The sequence below is a fragment of the Anser brachyrhynchus genome (assembly GCF_964034855.1).
Source record: "Anser brachyrhynchus genome assembly, chromosome: 1".
Classification (NCBI taxonomy): domain Eukaryota; kingdom Metazoa; phylum Chordata; class Aves; order Anseriformes; family Anatidae; genus Anser; species Anser brachyrhynchus.
The window spans coordinates 123,349,754-123,366,967 of NC_137694.1; the positions used below are offsets into that span (position 1 = coordinate 123,349,754).

Below are 17,214 nucleotides of genomic sequence, written 5' to 3' on the forward strand. Positions count from 1 at the left end.
TAAATGGTTTGAGAATGCCCTAAATTTGTTATCAAAACAAAGTGGCAAGTGTTTCTTTCCAGGAGCCCAGCTTGATAACTCCAGTCTCTTGTCCTTGCCTTTCGTCACTCAGCACTCAGGGCAATTCATGCCCTTCAGCTTTCTTCATCCTTCTCACTGCTTGTTCTTGTCCCTGGGCTCCCTTGTGCCTCCCCAAATCCACTGATGTGCACTGTCATCTGCAAGCTCCTTGGGGGAAGGAAACCTATGCAAGAAGAATGATGCATCTTGCAGGTAGTGCATGCTTCTCTGGCATGCACTTAGTTCACATTTCACAGCATCTAATACGCAGTGACTCTACGGAGATGTGGCTTGAATTGTATGGATCCCAAAACCTGAAATGAGAAGCTAAGCAATTTCTTGGCATGGTAGTGCATAAGGCTGTTTGGGTACAGAAACAGTGAAAAATAGGAATCTTATTTTTGAGTTCAGTGCTATCAAGAACAGACAGCAGACGACTTTTTTTTTCCCAAATAAAATTTTAAGAAAGCTTATATTTAGAGATAGGTATGTAGGATGTAAATTACAGGGTTACAGGGTTTTTTTTAAAACAGTTCTGAAACATTCGTAATCATAGATATCAGGCTTGTCTGAGAACATAGTTATATTCTTTGAAAAGGTGGAAGAGTGAAGTGAAACGGCCAGTTTGACTGTAAATTCACTTAGAGAGAAAGGTGCGTTGGGTAATGAGAAATAGTAACTGGATACTTTATTGTAAAATAAATAAATAAATAAATAAATGGTACTGCTAATGGCTGTGTATTGATTTGCATTAAGTGAACCCTGACATTCTTGTTTCATGAAAGAGGCTTCACACTTCAGGAGAGAAGACTTGCTGGTTTAAGAGTACCCTGTTCATGATTCAGCAAAGTGTTTTAAGAAATTCGTGTTGATGAGCAGGAATATTGGCACACTTTTAGTGGCTGTGTTGCTGAGCAGGACAGAGGCTCTGAAGCGGTATGATTTCTCAGCGGCTTGAATTCCAAACACGCTTTGTATGTTAAAAAGAAAAATGAATAAAAAAAAATACCACGACCCAACAAAAATCAAACAAAACACTGGGCTTAATAGCAAATAATGTTATTATTTAACTTCTAATAATTTCATCCTCTTTGTATAGTTATCTAGAAGTTCTCATTTAAGGGACTACTTCTGTTTTTTTGTTTTGTTTTTAACCTCTGTCTTCTCTTCACATTCAACCTGGGTTGGTGGTAGCCTGAAATAACTGCATTCTCCTATCTGCTCACACGCCTACCCTGTGCAGCAGCATGTGATGCCTTCTGTGTGCCCTGAGGCATGATTCATCCCTCTGGGAGCTCCTCTCACATAGAAACTCACTCCTCTTTCTCATAGAAAAAGCAGCAGAGCAGGGGTTTGGAGGAGATGGAGTCCCTTGTGCTTGGTGAGGAAACTTGCTGCCTCACGTGGATTTAATTTTTCCAACATTTTCAAGTTTATTTGCAGAAATAAATATTCTGTCCTGACTCATTCTCCTTATGTCTTCCTTGCTTTGATAAAAAGGTGAAATACCTTTGATTAGACACTGTTAGAGCATTGAACAAGTGATATTTAAATAGGTAGTTAGGATGAATGGATAAATCAGTGAAGATGAAAACTTAAAATTGATCTTTAGGTCATTGACTTCTTCCCTCTTGTTATTGACAACTACATATTTTCCCATACCTACCCCAACCTCAAATCTTGTGTGCAACTATGTTTCTGACTATACGCTAAGCAAGAGAGATTTATTTTTCCCTTCATTGAAATGTCCTAATATTTATTTAGTGCGTTACATGCTGTGCAACAAGTCTTACAAGCTATGGAGAACCCATTGTGCTTTTCCACAGGCAGGGAAAGAATATGGGAATGGATCATGCTGGCCTCTTCATCCCCCAGCTGCTCCGTGTAAATTAGGGCATATGGTAACTGCAATTTAATCCATGTCACGCAACTGTGCTGTTCTCCCTATAACACCCCCATCTCTCCTGAAAATGGTTTGAGATTTTGCAAAATGTGCATTTTAAAGCATATTGTTCATGTAAGCTGGACAGAAACTGAAGATATGTGGATTCAATCTGCAATACACCCTGAAACTTGCAGTGTCGTGTCGACAGATGGGGCAGGGGGTTATTTCTTGTTGCTTTTGTCTGAGCGCTTGATGCTGAAGATGCAGCTGCAGGCTATGCAGTCTCTTTTGAAAATTCACTGATGTCAGTAGAAATGAAACATGAGGAGGAAACACAGGAGGTACTCCTCTGATCACTGATTAAGCACAGGTGGCTCCCCCGTAACTGTGGTCTGATGGCCATGTACCTGGTCCTCTGGTGCTACTACTTTACCCATTCCAGGTGGTTCCAGCACGTTATGTGTCTGGGCAGCCTGCAGCAGGACTGGTGTTGTGCCAGAGGCTCTCAGGAGCAAAAAATAAAAATGTTCTGAGCTGCTGTTCTAGGACTGGTTTTATGCAGTTGTTAATTTAAGGGTGGGAAGGACAATACCATAGCAGTCATAAATATCAAAGGTATTAGTCCCAGAACACAGGGACTGCTGTCTGAGAATGCCGTAAGTGCTTGTGTCATTTGGCCTCTTTTGCCTCTCTGGTGGATAATAACCAACTGTAATATATGGATGCAGTTGAGTATCTGTGCTGCTTTTTTCATTTTTTTATTATTAATTTTTATTAGACTTCTTTTTACATCCGTGTGGCACATCACTGCTTTGCCAATTTGGCAAGAATTGATAATTTTGCTGTGGTTAAAGCACTTAAGATGTAATCAACTGCCTGCATTACTTCTCAGAGTATGGCTAGTCAACATGCATGACAGTGATCGTGAAATTCAGGGGTTTTTGGATTCCTTGGGTTTGTTTGTTTTTAATATTGAATGTGTTACTGACTATGATATAAATGGAAACTGCTGTTGCAGAAATATCAGTGCCTACTCCTTGCTAGTTTATAAGGATTTCTTCTGTCATAAAGTTTGAAGTGGAATGTCGTTTTATTTTTTTGGAAGCTATTTCTTATGCACAGAGTAACAAGCTATTGTGATACTATGTGGAATAGATGTACACATTTTTTTTTTCCTTTTTTCATCCTAACAGTAAAGTTACTTGGAATGAGAGTTAATATTTTGAATTTCAGTAGCATTTCAGATTATCGGATCTGACCACCTTCCTTCCCAATACTAATAAATAGTTCTTGCATCTCAATCTCACTGAAAAGTAGATAGCTGTTTGTATGGTCTGTTACCAGCAGTAGGGCTGAAGTAGGGAGAGGTCACTTTCTCAGTGTGCCATGAAATCCTAATGAGGTCGTGGACAGAATCTGCAGGTTCTGTCCTGCATGTGCAGTTCGTACCAAGTTTCTTAATTTTTCCTAGGTGTGGTTCCTCATGGACTTGAAACTTTACGATGTACAGCTGTGTGCATGGCCACAGTCCATGAAGTATTTCACCAGATTGCCGAAATACTTTGTGTTAATGCTGCATTTACTAGGGGTATTCTTTGGGTGGCATTGTCTTTTCTCATCTTGCCTGTAAGTTTTCTAAGTAAAACCATTCTCTAAGCTTCCACCTGGATTTTACTTGTGAACTAAGCCTATCAGATCTTTCTTTCCAAGAGGGTTGCTGACTAAAATCTCATAAGGAAGCAACCAAATGCAGACTTCTGAGTTATTATCTTTAACTGACAGTTAGTGATCTGTTTTCCTTACATAAAAAGCCTCTGTTGCCTCTCAGCATTAATTCATCCAAATTTTGCAGACTGTTTTCAGCAAAGGATATTTTGTGAAGTATTAAGGTTTTTCACATGTAATATTACACTGCAATAGTTCATTACTTTGTGATAGATCATAGTCACTGAAGATACTGATTTAAAATATCTCTTTGGAAAAGTCTTCATGTTAAATCTGGCAAGTATCTGGATGGGGCTCCCAGGTGGAAACCGCTGGTGACAGGAGTGTTGTTCTATCAGTGAGATGTGAGGAGTGTGCAACTTGCTTACAAGCTAATTATTTGTCATTATCATGTTGAATTTCCAAAATGCCAGATGTATTAGAAAACCAAAGTGACATTGCCTTGAGCATTTTTCCTTAGTAGCTCCTCAGTGACAGTGGAGTAGAAATGTGTATTTAGGTTATATTGCGATGGACAAAGGTTTTCACAGGTTTTGTACTTGCGGCTGGAAGCAAGATCTAAATTACAACATTAGAGGCAGAATGAATGTGTGTGTGAAGAATGTATAGAGTCACTGTGAATTTTATGAAACAGGATGATCAAGTGTATTAGAATAAGATTGTTGTGGCTAATTGGGATCTGGAGTAAGTGGTTTCCTTCTCCAGCTTTGCCAGATCTGATGTTCTTCCTTACTTTTTGGTCTCCAAGCCTTGCATAATATTTCTAACCTTGAGCAGATTTATTCTGAGCTCATGTCTGTGCTTTTAATTCAGCTCTCTGTTTCTTTTGAGTATATTAAGGTGGTACATAGTGTTTATTACTTGAGCTTTGTTTCTAACAGAATGTATTAACATTGATTGAAATCTCCAGCAACTTGTTTTATGTACTTCACAGGCATTGAATCCTGAATTCATTTTCTACATGACAATTGAAATTATTTTAGTTAATGTCAATAGAATCAATTGCATATCTGCCAGATGGCTGGAAATTTCACTGGTTCAGGACAGCAGTGCTTGATAACAATCAGGGTATAATGCTTGTGGCATAAAAAGAGGGTAAAAATCTCCATGCAGCTATTTGATACACATGCAAGGATTCAAAATCTGAAAAACTGTAAGCAGATTATATATTCTTTTATACTGTGAAATGTACTTTGAAGTATAAACTGTCCAGGGAGATATTTAGCAGTAACAAGTTTTTGGCTCGCCTTTTACATAACTGCTCAGAATAAGTACGTGAAGTAATAGGGTTTTAATTGTTGATTGTTAAATTGATTTTCCAGCTGCTGAATTAACAAGAAAAAATGTTGACTTTAAGATTACTGTAAATGACTCAAGATCCACAGAACCACAGATTTCACTGTTAGCTGTCAATAATGGGGCAAAAACTTCTTTTGATCCTAAAAGGAGCTGGTAGGTTTGAGAGTAGACCGTGTTGTACTGTAGTACCTCTTTCTGTAGTAATAGTATATGGCAAAAAAAATGAGAAATCTGTTAAGAATAATATTATGAATAGCGATGATGATTTAATGGATCTTTTAATAAAAATATAACACTTTCAAAGTGTTATGAAGTAAAATGAATGTGTGTGGTGGTTTTTGTTTGTTTGTTTGTTTTCCTTAAAATGTTAAGGACTTCGTTTTAATTCTTTCAGTTGGTTTTAGGGTTGTTGGGTTTTATTTATTTATTTTATTTATTTATTTTATTTATTTATTTTATTTATTTATTTTATTTATTTATTTTATTTATTTATTTTATTTATTTATTTTATTTATTTATTTTATTTATTTATTTTATTTATTTATTTTTTGCTGCTTTTCTTAACATTGGATATCTCATGCTTAGTCCATTCTAGAAAGTATTTTGGGCTGCAGCTCCCACCTGTGTCACTAGGAATGAGATAACATATAGGAAGATTAGCATTGCTTAAAAACTTAATTGTTAAAGTCTGGGGAGGGAAACTTGTAAGTACATACTCCTGAGTAGATAATTCTTAGGCTTGGGGATTTTGCAAAGTTGAAACATGCTTTTCCCATTATTTAAAAGAAAAAAAATCTCTTTACTTCTCTGTTTTTATACATGCTTTTATTTTTTTCTTAACTGCTATTTACGGACTGTCTTTCTGTGATTGCATTCTTGAAGTCTCATATGCATTTATTTTTATATCAAACTGCATCTTAAATATTTAGCAAAGTTCACAGAAACAAAGAAAACCCAGCCAGTTCTGTAATTCATATCTCATGGGTATTTTCCAGTTTCATTACTGATCATATTTGCATCTCTAACAACTCGACCACCTCCCTTCCTTATCTAAGCTGCGTGAGGTATTCCTGTATTTCCTGGAAGGTCTGTTCAGATCTACTTCACACCTTGTGTCACCCATCTGCAGCTGTCAGCATCTCCCAGGGCACGGCCAAATAGCAAAACTTTCCAATTACCTTCTCTTGTAAATGAGAGTACCCTTACATATTTATTGTAATGCTGACTTCATCATTCCCTTTGTTGTACTCCACCTGTGACAGGATTTATCATGATAATTACAGCAACTGTTGGAAGTGGTGTTCAGACCAATAGTCATCATTGGTACTAACTACGCACTTAATGTTTCTTTACTGTCATCTCTTGTCCTTCCACCTTGCCCTCGTTTTTCCTTGTCTCTCTTCCGTATGCTGTATCTGTCTACCTATATCTCTATCTATACATGGTCATGGACATAAAAATTCTTCAGGACAGGTACTCTTTCTGTTTGGAATCATTGGAATCAGTGCTCTGCAGCACTGGGGTTTTGTTTTATCCTAGTGCTTTTGGCTCTGCCATAATATCAAGGTGCAGTTGCAAGCTCCTGCACCTCCTGACCAAAGCTAACCATGCCACCGTTTCTGCTGTGAGGGAGCAGCATTATTCAAGGATGCCAGAAATTCAAGAGTCCTTCTGTTCTTCTCTTCTTCCACCTTTCTACATGCTTGTTGCAAGGTACTGTAAGTGCAAGCTTGTATGGCCCCTGGTTGGTATGGCTGAACCAGTGCTCTGTGTGAAACCCAGCCCTGCCACTGGGATCAGGGGGGCTGGTGCTTGAACCAGTCTGTTACTGGGGAGAAAAAATGGTTTTGTGGCTTATTGCCTGTGATTTACAGCCTTCATAGCTGATTTTTTTTTATTATTATTATTATTAAATTGCAACCTGTCTCAACTTTTTTTTCAGAGGATTGCATAAATAGTATTTCACATACTATGCTGGAGTTACCACATTTTTTAATAAACTCCAGGCTGTAACTGTTGCCAATTCTAATTTTTGCTTAGTTTCTTTGATTTTTCTTATTTTGTAGCAGTTATTTAGTAGCAGTTGATGGAAATTAAGGATACTCTAATGTTTTTCTTTATTTGCTGTTGCTTCAGATATTTTACATTAGTCAATTAATTTGGCTAGCTCTTGGTGAGTTTTCATTTCTCTGGACAGTCAGTATGTCCTAGAAGTTAAGGTGGTTTAAAAAAAAAAAAAAAAGGCAATTTGGGCAAAAAATTCAGGAGTAAATTTGAATTGAAATAATGAACAAAAGAGTTGGAGACTTTAATTTTTTTAGTCTTCTGAAATATTTGGACCTTGCTACTTTCTCAGTTCAGGTATCAGGTTCATGGTTATTACTCAATAAGGTAATGAGATGAAGTTAAAATCATAAGAGAATTGTTACAAAGTCTAAATGTTAATGCTATTCTTAATCCTTCACAGAAATGGAAGAAAAGCTGTCAAGCTAATGGTGAGGGAGGGAGCCTTGTTCTGTTTCATACTGTAGCCTTTCTTCTTCAAAGTCCCTTTATCTCTGTGTTTTGAGGACTTTAGCTTAATGTGAGTCAACTTCTTGACTCTGTGTCTGAATTTCTTGACTGTTTTTGGACCAAATAATCTGTATATTTGTAAAGGGAGGAGGGGGAAGTATTTTTTTTAATAATACTTATTTCTACTAACCAGATACATAAAATAATGGTTTCTTTTCATACAAATACTCTGTAGCAAAAAGAATGCTGGATGCCTAATATAGCATGTTTTATTGGAGGTTTTTTTTTTTTTTTACATATTTTCCTGCCAGTTTTTCAGAAAAATCTAAAGGGATACCAGAGATAAGTTTCTATTAATTTCTTCCAGCATCAGCAGCTTTACAGTGGTATGGTTGATTTCTGTAGGGTTTCCTTTTCTTTGCAGAGTGACATCACAGTCCAAGATTTAGGAAAAAGCTAAAAAAAAAAAAATAATAAAAAAATATTGCTTTGACAAACACATTGGCTGTTTCACCTCCTTTATCCAAAGTAGGAACAGTTGCATTTATTTGTGGGCCTCTTATTTAACTTCAATGGATCTAACCACCTGAAACAATGCTTCTGGTGGAATTTCAAAAATATGTCCTGAGGAAATCTTCTTTGCTGTATTAGAGGGTTTTTAATGTCCTTCCCAAGAAAACCTGAGCCTCATTTACCTAATGTTTTAGAGTGAAAGATGAGAGCCCCTCTTTTCCCTTCTGTGAACTCCATGGCCAGGAAGATTTAGTTCCAGAGAATCCTTTCAAAAAATCGGTAAGTAATTTTCTGGCAGATGCCCTACTCAGTGATCTGGCACAGTTGTAGCAAAGCTTACTTTATACCATTTGACAACTCAATGTCCACTTCAGTAGTTTCAGAGCTAAAAATCCTAAATATGTTAAGTTCATACTTTGAAAGTGCTCTGTCTGAAAAATATTGCCCCCAGTGCAAAAGCTTAATCAGCAGTTGAAAATGAGAAACAAAAGGATGGCTGTCTATTCCTAAGCTTTTAAAGTAAAAAGTTTACTTTTAAAGTAAAAATATGTTTCCACTTTCAGAACTAGCAAGAGACTAGGGAAGAAATAGAAGGATGTAAATATCATGGTGGTTTTCTAAGAAATATCCAGCAGGATAAAAAAAAAAAAAAAAAGGCAAGCAGTATCTACCTCCTTTTATTTATTTATGTATTTATTTATTTAATTGTTAAATAGTTTTGATGGTAGAGAACATACTTAGATTCTTTTGCTTCTTGTCCATGCTGTGACAAAAACACTTCGGTGAAAACATGTTGAAGTGCTCTTGCAAGTGGGCAGCAAGCATCTTACAAGGTGTGAAGCATGCGGTACTGGAGGAGTTTGTTTAGCATATTGGGGACTGTGGTGCAATCCCTTAGAGTTGTGTAGGCAAGCATATGCAGATAACTTCCTGTGGAATACCTAGTTAATCTTCAAAGTCATTGGGAACCTTTAGTGCCTGATGAACTCGATAAAAATTAAGGCTATGTACTACACTGTAAAATAAGAGCCTGTATCTTAAAATAAACAACACTTGACAGTAACAGAAGAGTTAGTTATTGGGTGGTTAGAATCATGTACATAAATTTTGAGCACATATCTGAGCTTAGCACAAGGACAGTTTATTATGATGCCCATCTTGCTTTAAGAGGCACTTAGAATGATAAATACCTACAGGAGTGATATTTAGTGATCTATGTATTGTCAAAATTTTTTGTTTGCTAAAAACTAGTAAACAAATTTCAGGATCAGAACAGAAAAAAAGTCTTTCATTGCTATTGTTAGTCACAGTTAGTTTTCAAGAGATTGAAGGCTGTTTTATGCTTCATGTAAGCCACCTACTAAAGATGACTATTTCATCAGCCAGCTTCTGCTTTTTGCCATTCCCTAGAGATCTTCCATTAAAAGAAATCTGTTGATGATCACCAGACATATTCATGTGCTTCCCATCTTAAGGATAGCTGCTCTGTTCTTTTGTGTGTTAGTGCATAAGTAGTGCATATTCCTCTCTTCCGATCCCCCCCAGAAGCTAATGTTTGCTGTATTACAACAAATGGATGTTCTGCAGAGCTTTTGCTTCCTGGTGTTTTGCTGCATGTTTGACTAAAAGACTTTTTCTTTTCATGTAAATACAAATGCTTTCTTTCTAGATTAAGAGAAATAGGCAGCACTTCTACTGAACTATAATTAAAAACATATTGTCTTGTTAATCCTCATCTATTGTATTGTATTACCTATCAGTTTGTATTATTGTCTTTTCTGGATTTTTTTTGTTGTTGTTACTTCATGACTCCTTTGTCTTTTTTCGTTTGTTTGTTTTGTTTTCAGATTTTGAGTATACTTTCAACTTCATTTTGTTTTTTAGTTATTTCATAATTTAGCTTCCATGGTACAACACATAAATTTGTGCGGTTAAATATAATGCATCTGAGACAAAATCACTGGAAACAACCTCACTTCAATTTGTGTTGTTTGCTGTTTACTGAGCAAGTAGATGTACTGTGCTGTTGTTCCTTTGCAGCAATAATTCACTTTATTGCTCTAGTATTCTTCCCTGTTTCTCAAAGGATTCCATACTACTATAATATGTGATAGTTATCTCGCTGTGTGCATTTAACTGAAATTATATTGTTGTTTGGAGTTAAGATTCAAAGAAATGGGCTGTCTTAATGGCCTGTGCAATATATCAGTAGCAACTAGTATGTATCAACTCAGTGTAAGGCTTTTAAAAGCAGCTGCATGCACAAAGAAAACTGCTGCTAACAGAGTGGCCTCAGATCTCTGAAACCAGTGGCTTTTGTTGGAGTGCTGCGAGGTCATGCTTTCAGCGTGGGAAGAACTGTACTCTTGAGTCCACGAAATAGTGATCACAGTTTTGTTGTTCCTACTACTTGAAATTATTTCAAAAAAATAAAAATCAGTAGATGTCAACTGGAAGAGGTTGTCTGATTTCCTTTTGGTGTTTCACCTGATTATGTTGAGAGGTTCATGTCAGGAGTTGGTTCTTTCACGCTACTTGGAGAGTCAACTGGTCTTCTGTATTTCAGAAAACCTCGTTAGTCATAAACGGAACCAGTTTACCTGCCTGCTATGTAAGAAGAAAGCCTGCTGTTTTCTGAGGACTTTTCATCTGCTTTTGTGGAAGGATAACAGATGCATTATGCATGATGTTCCTTCTCATTTGGATGCAGCGCATGACTCAGTTGCTCATTCACATATTGATCTCCCAGGCGCATATTCTCTTAGGCCTAGTTTTCATGGCATTTAACATAGGTTTGTTTGGCATCAAAACCCTGTTTTAATAAAAGTGACAAGGTAGATTTTTCTCTATGAAAATTTAATCTTCTGTATGCCTGCACTGATTGAATGCAAGGCTTGATTTGGTTGTATTTTGTTTGGAAGAGTGGTGAAATCTTGTCTACTTCTCTTTGTGGTCACACTGTCTTCATCAGTTGTCTCACTTTTCTAGATGGTTGTTACAGACATTAAAAAACAGCACCCCGTGCTTTATTAATTAGAGCATGGAAGAGATCAAAGCTTGAGACAGAAGAGATGTTTTCAGCGGCAGGCCACGGTTTTGTTAATGTAGCACTGAATGCTCGAACAGATTATTCTCAACCTAAAAAAACATCGGCTAGACCTAAACTGCTGTTTTCCACCTCTCTGGTTTGTCTTTCAGGGAGATGTGGGCTGGTTAAGCTGTGGGAGAAGTAACTTCTCCAAGCTGAGAAACCAAAACCATCTTATATGCATTTGCTACTCTGTTCAGTGCATGTGTAGGGGATTATTTTTAATCTTAATATCATCTCCTGGGTGAAAAATGTTGGAGTAGGAACAGTAAGGGCTTATATGCATTGCTTGTGTCTAGGACACTTGGGTCCCAGCCTGGAAGCTGCTATTAAATGCTGCTTGTAGCTTCTTGAATTCTTATTTTATTACATTCTCTGTATTTTATATAAATTTAAACAGTGGTAGCATTTTTTTTTCAGTGGTTTTGCTTGCTAACAAACTTCATGTTGTTGTATAAAGAATTTCCTTTAATTTGAATTTTTCCACTTGTACTTAAAAGCAGGGAAATTGTAAAAACAGCACTGCAGGAACTGAGTTAGGGTGTAATAATAATTTATACATATGTTAAGAATAGTCATTAGTATAGCACCTAGCAACACAGCGGGCATGACTTATTACACAATATTGTATTTGCTTATTGCCTAAGTGGAACACAAAGCAGTTATAACTGATTACATGTTAAAGCACACAGTTGTGAGAGTCAATTTCCCCACGATTCCACTGGTGTTTTGTTGGAAAATGCCACGATAGCGTTACGAATCAATTACTAAGTAGTCGTTAGGAGGAAACACATATTGAATGTATTAATCACTTCCACAATAAATTGTATGACTACACAATAAAAGCATACATGCTGTTTACAAAGGTTATCATAAATCTAAATTTTTCCCTATATTATTCAATTAAACCCATAAATAGGAGAGCAAGATGTTGAAGAAACACCTTATCACAGCTCAGGCATAACAAACACGGGGCTGAAATATCCCAGCAGCTCAGAAACCAGAAGATGGTACAGACTGGGGCATGGAGCCATTATGTTATTAAAGATGCTCAGAGCTGTGCATCATCACTTTTATGGGTCTTCTCAGGGGATCATTGGGTGGTTCAGGTGGGCCTGCTCAGGGCCAAACCTTCTGCATGAGGCTGGGTCCTCGGGAGCCCCCAGCCTCACTGCGCAGCTCCCATGGACGGGCATGAACCAGTTCTCAGAGGGGTGCGGAGCTACAGCACGGCTGGTATTTGTGGTGGATTTCATAGAATCATTAAGGTTGGAAAAGACCTCCAAGATCATCTGGTCCAAATATCACCCTACCACCAATGTCACCCACTAAACCATGCCCCTAAGCACCAGGTCCAACCTTTTCTTGAACATGCCCAAGGAAAGTGACTCCACCACCTCCCTGGGCAACCCGTTTTAATGCCTGACTGGTCTTTCTGAGAAGAAATGTCTCCTCATTTCCAACCTGAACCTCCCCTGGCAACTGCCATTAAGACCACCACTGGCTCAAACTCTCTCTGTTGTGCCACCTCCCTATGATATGAAGGCAGATCTTGCAAGTAAAATTAGAACTTCCTGTTCATCTTTAACTCTTCTGACTTATTTTTACAACTTCTGAAACAGCATCACTGTGACCAATGAAAGCACTTTTCCTTAGACAGTATCTACATTTTGATATTTGAGTTTTCCACTTCTTTCTGTTGTTCTGTATGTGTTCAAAAAAGACTTTCTACGTACGTTTAATTTTCCTACCTGTAGCTGCAAAGTTTGAGAAGTAAATAGAAATGCATAAAAACTTATTTTCTTCAAGAGTGTTATTCATTTAAGAAAGCATGCATTTAATCAAGATGTAATAGATTTGATCATTATGGAGTTGGGGAGATTCAATGAGATAACTACTAATAGATTTAAAATATACAAAAGAAAGCAAGCTGTAAATTATATTTAGGAGAAAAAAATCCAATTGACAAAGAATGTGGGGAAGCAATTGCTTGGGAAGTATCATACAGCACTAATACAACTTTAGATTTTACTGGATAGAGTATCAAAATAATAATTTCAGACTGGTGTCAGTGACGTTTCAAAGTCCTTGAATAAATTCCTGTAATATTTAAAATCAGTAATACATGCTTATCACCTTTTTCATATTTTTTGTGTTCCTCCCTCACAAAATAAAGGGAAAAATGAATTATTTTCTTAGTTGAACAGTTTTTCTCTTGTGTCTGACAGTAAACCTGATAATAAGTTGTACAAATTACATAGAAGCATAAAATATGTTTTACAAAGTGCATGATTGAATGCACATCTAATTTTGGGGTAGATAGGAATGTATCAGGCTGCAGGTACCTTGCTGAATTCATGACAATAATTTGAACCTGCTATTCAGTAATATAAATGAGGCTTTAAGAGACTAGAGTGTATGTGCAGGAAGAAAAAAAAAAGTCTGGAAAATGCGACAGTGTGTACCTGTTTCCTCTGAAAGTACAGAATATTATCCCCTAATGTTCTCAGTCATGCTATGTTATATGCTTTGTGGAGCTGCTTGGAGCAGACTGCTCTTCCACAAGCCTTAGGCCAGGGGACATGTATGTCGGGTGGTGGTGGTATGTAGTGACTGAAGGCTGCCGTGAGAACCGTATATATTTATGTGCTTGTGAACAGAACATGCCTTCATCACCACGGCCCTTCTGTTGAATGTGTCTACTTAAATGTTTTGATTCAAAAAATAATCATTTGCCCTATTTAATGTATGATTGTACCTTTTCTCATAGCAGTTTGCTCCCCTAACTTAAACAATACTAAGTGCCTATGAAATTTCACTAGTGTGCACGGATTGACGCGACATTTCTTTAAAATTGCAGGGCTATGGAAGCTCCACTGAAATCTAATAGCTCACACAGGATATCATAAACATGAGACTGCTGTACATGACACCTCTAAACTTTCAGCAATAAGTAATGAAGAAATGTGAGAACAGAGAAACACAGGAGATCTGTCTGGAGCCTGTCTTTATATGTGGAGCGTTTCATTTAAGAGACTCTTTCAGTTGTCCACCATTGCTGCATTTGCACATAGAAAATATGCACAAGAGGAGGAAAATACTGCTTTTTCATTGCTGTTAATGCTTTTCCAGGTGTCTTTGAATGCACAGGGCTTATGCTCGCTGTCTAGAAGGACTTACATGAGAAGAGAGGGATTCCTGTCTCTCTTAGTCTGGTCCCTCCCATGAATGAAAACTGGATTCTTTCATGCTGAAGATACTTAATGTAAGAGGATTTGCAGCCCCCCTCACCCCAGCTCTCAATGCAGATGTGCAGCTCTCAATGCAGATGTGTACATCAAGGCCCTAAACCACACTTCTGTCCCAGAAAATGGTAGTTTCCTGTACTTCAGGCAGGGTGAAAAGCCTATCTGAAAGGCAAACTATACCTGAAACAGGGAGGGGGAAAACGTGCTCAAATTCAGTTGACAGAAGTTTCTTAACATGTGGAATACAGTACAGATCCTCTAACCCTGTTGGTACAGCAGCACAAATAACAGTGATGCAGTCTGCTTTGAAAGGTCTGTAAATGCTGCAGCATTTAAGGTATATGGGGATTTTTCATTAATCTCAGTTTTTGATGGATAAAACATAATGGGATTTCCTCATAAAACTCTGAATGGATAATAAGACATAGAAAACCTCTATGCTTTTTGTTTTAATTCAAATGGTCATGCATTATTCAAGGTGAAAGCCTACTGTATTAATTTAGGAAACATAAAGCACAGCTAATACTGATCCTTTCCTTCTTGCAAGGAAGGGAATAACATTTAAACATGTTTAATTGATGCTATTTTTTAAACCACGACCTGTATCCCAGTAACTTGTTCTTTGCAAAATCTCACTAATGAACTACTGTGAATAAATGAAGGAGAACAGACAATATTTTCAGGGCTCCTTAAAATAAAATAAAAAATCAAAGCAAATTGACCCTATGTCTAATGAAGGAGCTGCATGTGGTAGTTGCTAGAATTTACTTAGATTACCAGGAAAGGGAATCCCTGTTCTTAGGGATGGTTATAGGGAAGTTTGGATTACCTGATAGACTATTCAGTTGTGATGAAGTCAGGAGATAATACGAATGCTGACATCTTAGGTCTCAGAAAATCAAACTGAAAGTTATTTCTAAGCACAATTGTATGCTGCTTTAAGTATTCTTTCTATATTAGCAAATAAATATTGTTAATAAATAGCACAATATTCCAATATATTGTTAGTGCTTTTTTATGTTCTGTTTTGTTTGCTAATTAAACCTTTCAAATGCTTATTTATATTACACAAATGGCAGTTTATGTAACTGAGCTGTCATTTTCCTGTGTTTGGGGATATCTTTGAGAAGAGAATGGAAATCATAATTAGAGGTGTTGCTGCTGAAACAAGCTGGTGTGAATTTGAATTCCATCCCAAAACCATACCTAGGGAAAGCACAGAAAAGTTAATTTTGTGTACCCATGCTAGATTACATACAGTACAGGAACCATTTCTGAAGTATTGACAAATGGTTAGTGTAAAATTGACCCCACGTGAGTGGGTCATTAAAGGTATGAGTAAAACTTGCTAACTTGGATGGAAGTAAAAAGAGCCAAAATTCATAATAATGGAGAGTGCTGAAAGGATACCTTGCTGTGAAAGGTACACTGCAGACAAATACACTATTTGCTATATTTACTGCATATGTTACTGTCAAACATATACAATACTCTTGGGCAACCATCAAAAACCATTTGAAATGTGTATGGTACAAGCACAGATGTAGAGTATTTTAAGTTGCAATATGGGTGGTGTCCTCATTGTTTCATAAAAACTTTTGCATACTTTCAAGCTACATGTTTATAAAACACTAGGAAGTGAAACATGTATCTTATTTTCTAATAATGTCCCATTTTTGTTCAGTATTAAGTGCCCCATGATAACTGAAGATTGCTGGATAAATGAAATTTCCAGTATAGGTGCAATGACATTACTAGGTTTGAAACAGAAGAGTGGGCTGGAAAAGTAACTATAAACATGGCTGTGCAGGCTATAATTATAGCTAAAGGCTGTTCTTGTGGAAACAAAGGAAAAAAATTCTTCCAATGCATTTAAATTTTTTTGGGTGCATAAAATTAAGGATTCCTTCTCTTAGAAAATTGACCTCATCAAAATATTCCAACACTTTTACTTTGCCCCATATTTTTCTTTCTGGTGCTTATAGGTGGCTGAGGGTTTGTAAGCCACACGGTGCTCCCCAGTGCATGCCATGCTTAAAGCTAGGTGAGAATAGCATCTCTGCCTCCAGCTTCTCAGTGAGGGAGTTCCTCTGTTTTTCCATAAGGATGGGGTATGCTGCTTCATCCCGTATTTAGAGAATAAATTACAGAAGTTTGCTTTAGAAGACGGCAATGTGCTTTTTCAGGAAAGAAGGGGTGGGAATGATATACTCTTTTTAAGTAACAAGACTGAAAATCCCATGGAAATGGGATCATGATGGATTAGAAAAAAAAGAAAAGACTAGAGTAACAAAAAAAAAATTATGATTGCATGCTTACAAGTTTCAGAGAGGTGGCCTACTTCACCAGAAATGGCAATAGCTCTTAGCTCTGAGAGAGCAAAAAATAAAAGCAGCAACAAGTAAGTCCTTGAGCTAGACCATCGTACAGGATGAAAATGTTAACCTGACTTTTTATTCGCTAGGAGAATTGAAAACACATTGGCATATAGCTGTGAATGTAACATCAAATAACTTTTTCTTCATTTGTATTTATATAGTCTTTTATGGTGGTTATATAGTTATGTAATCTTCATTTATAGTCAATATTCACCTCACCAAAAAGCAAGGTTAGGGGGGGTCTGAGTTGGCTGAGCTTGTTTGAAAAGCTACAGGAGGGTGTTAAATGTGGTGCCTTGACTCTGTTGGAGGTGGCGGCAAAAGTATGGATGTAGTCCAAATGGAACTCAAACCGATGATTATCTGTGGCCTCTTCTATGTGTAATACTTTTTCCACTGAATTCAGTACGGGCTAGAACAGAACAGAGTCCATACATAATAGGCAGCTAAGCAGCAACAGGAAATTTGTAAAGAACTTTCAAGGATAGTTGCGTTGTAATAATT

At 37.0% G+C, this 17,214-nt stretch overlaps 1 protein-coding gene and 1 long non-coding RNA gene across 3 annotated transcripts in view; both read left to right on the forward strand.

Moving 5' to 3' along the window:
- DMD (dystrophin) overlaps positions 1-17,214 on the forward strand; it is a 1,241,121-nt gene that overhangs the window by 62,603 nt on the left and 1,161,304 nt on the right. The window lies entirely within an intron of this gene.
- Positions 1,394-15,331, forward strand: LOC308187894. The gene is made up of 2 exons (XR_013944990.1): positions 1,394-2,601; positions 13,945-15,331. It is a non-coding gene; the product is annotated as an uncharacterized lncRNA (long non-coding RNA).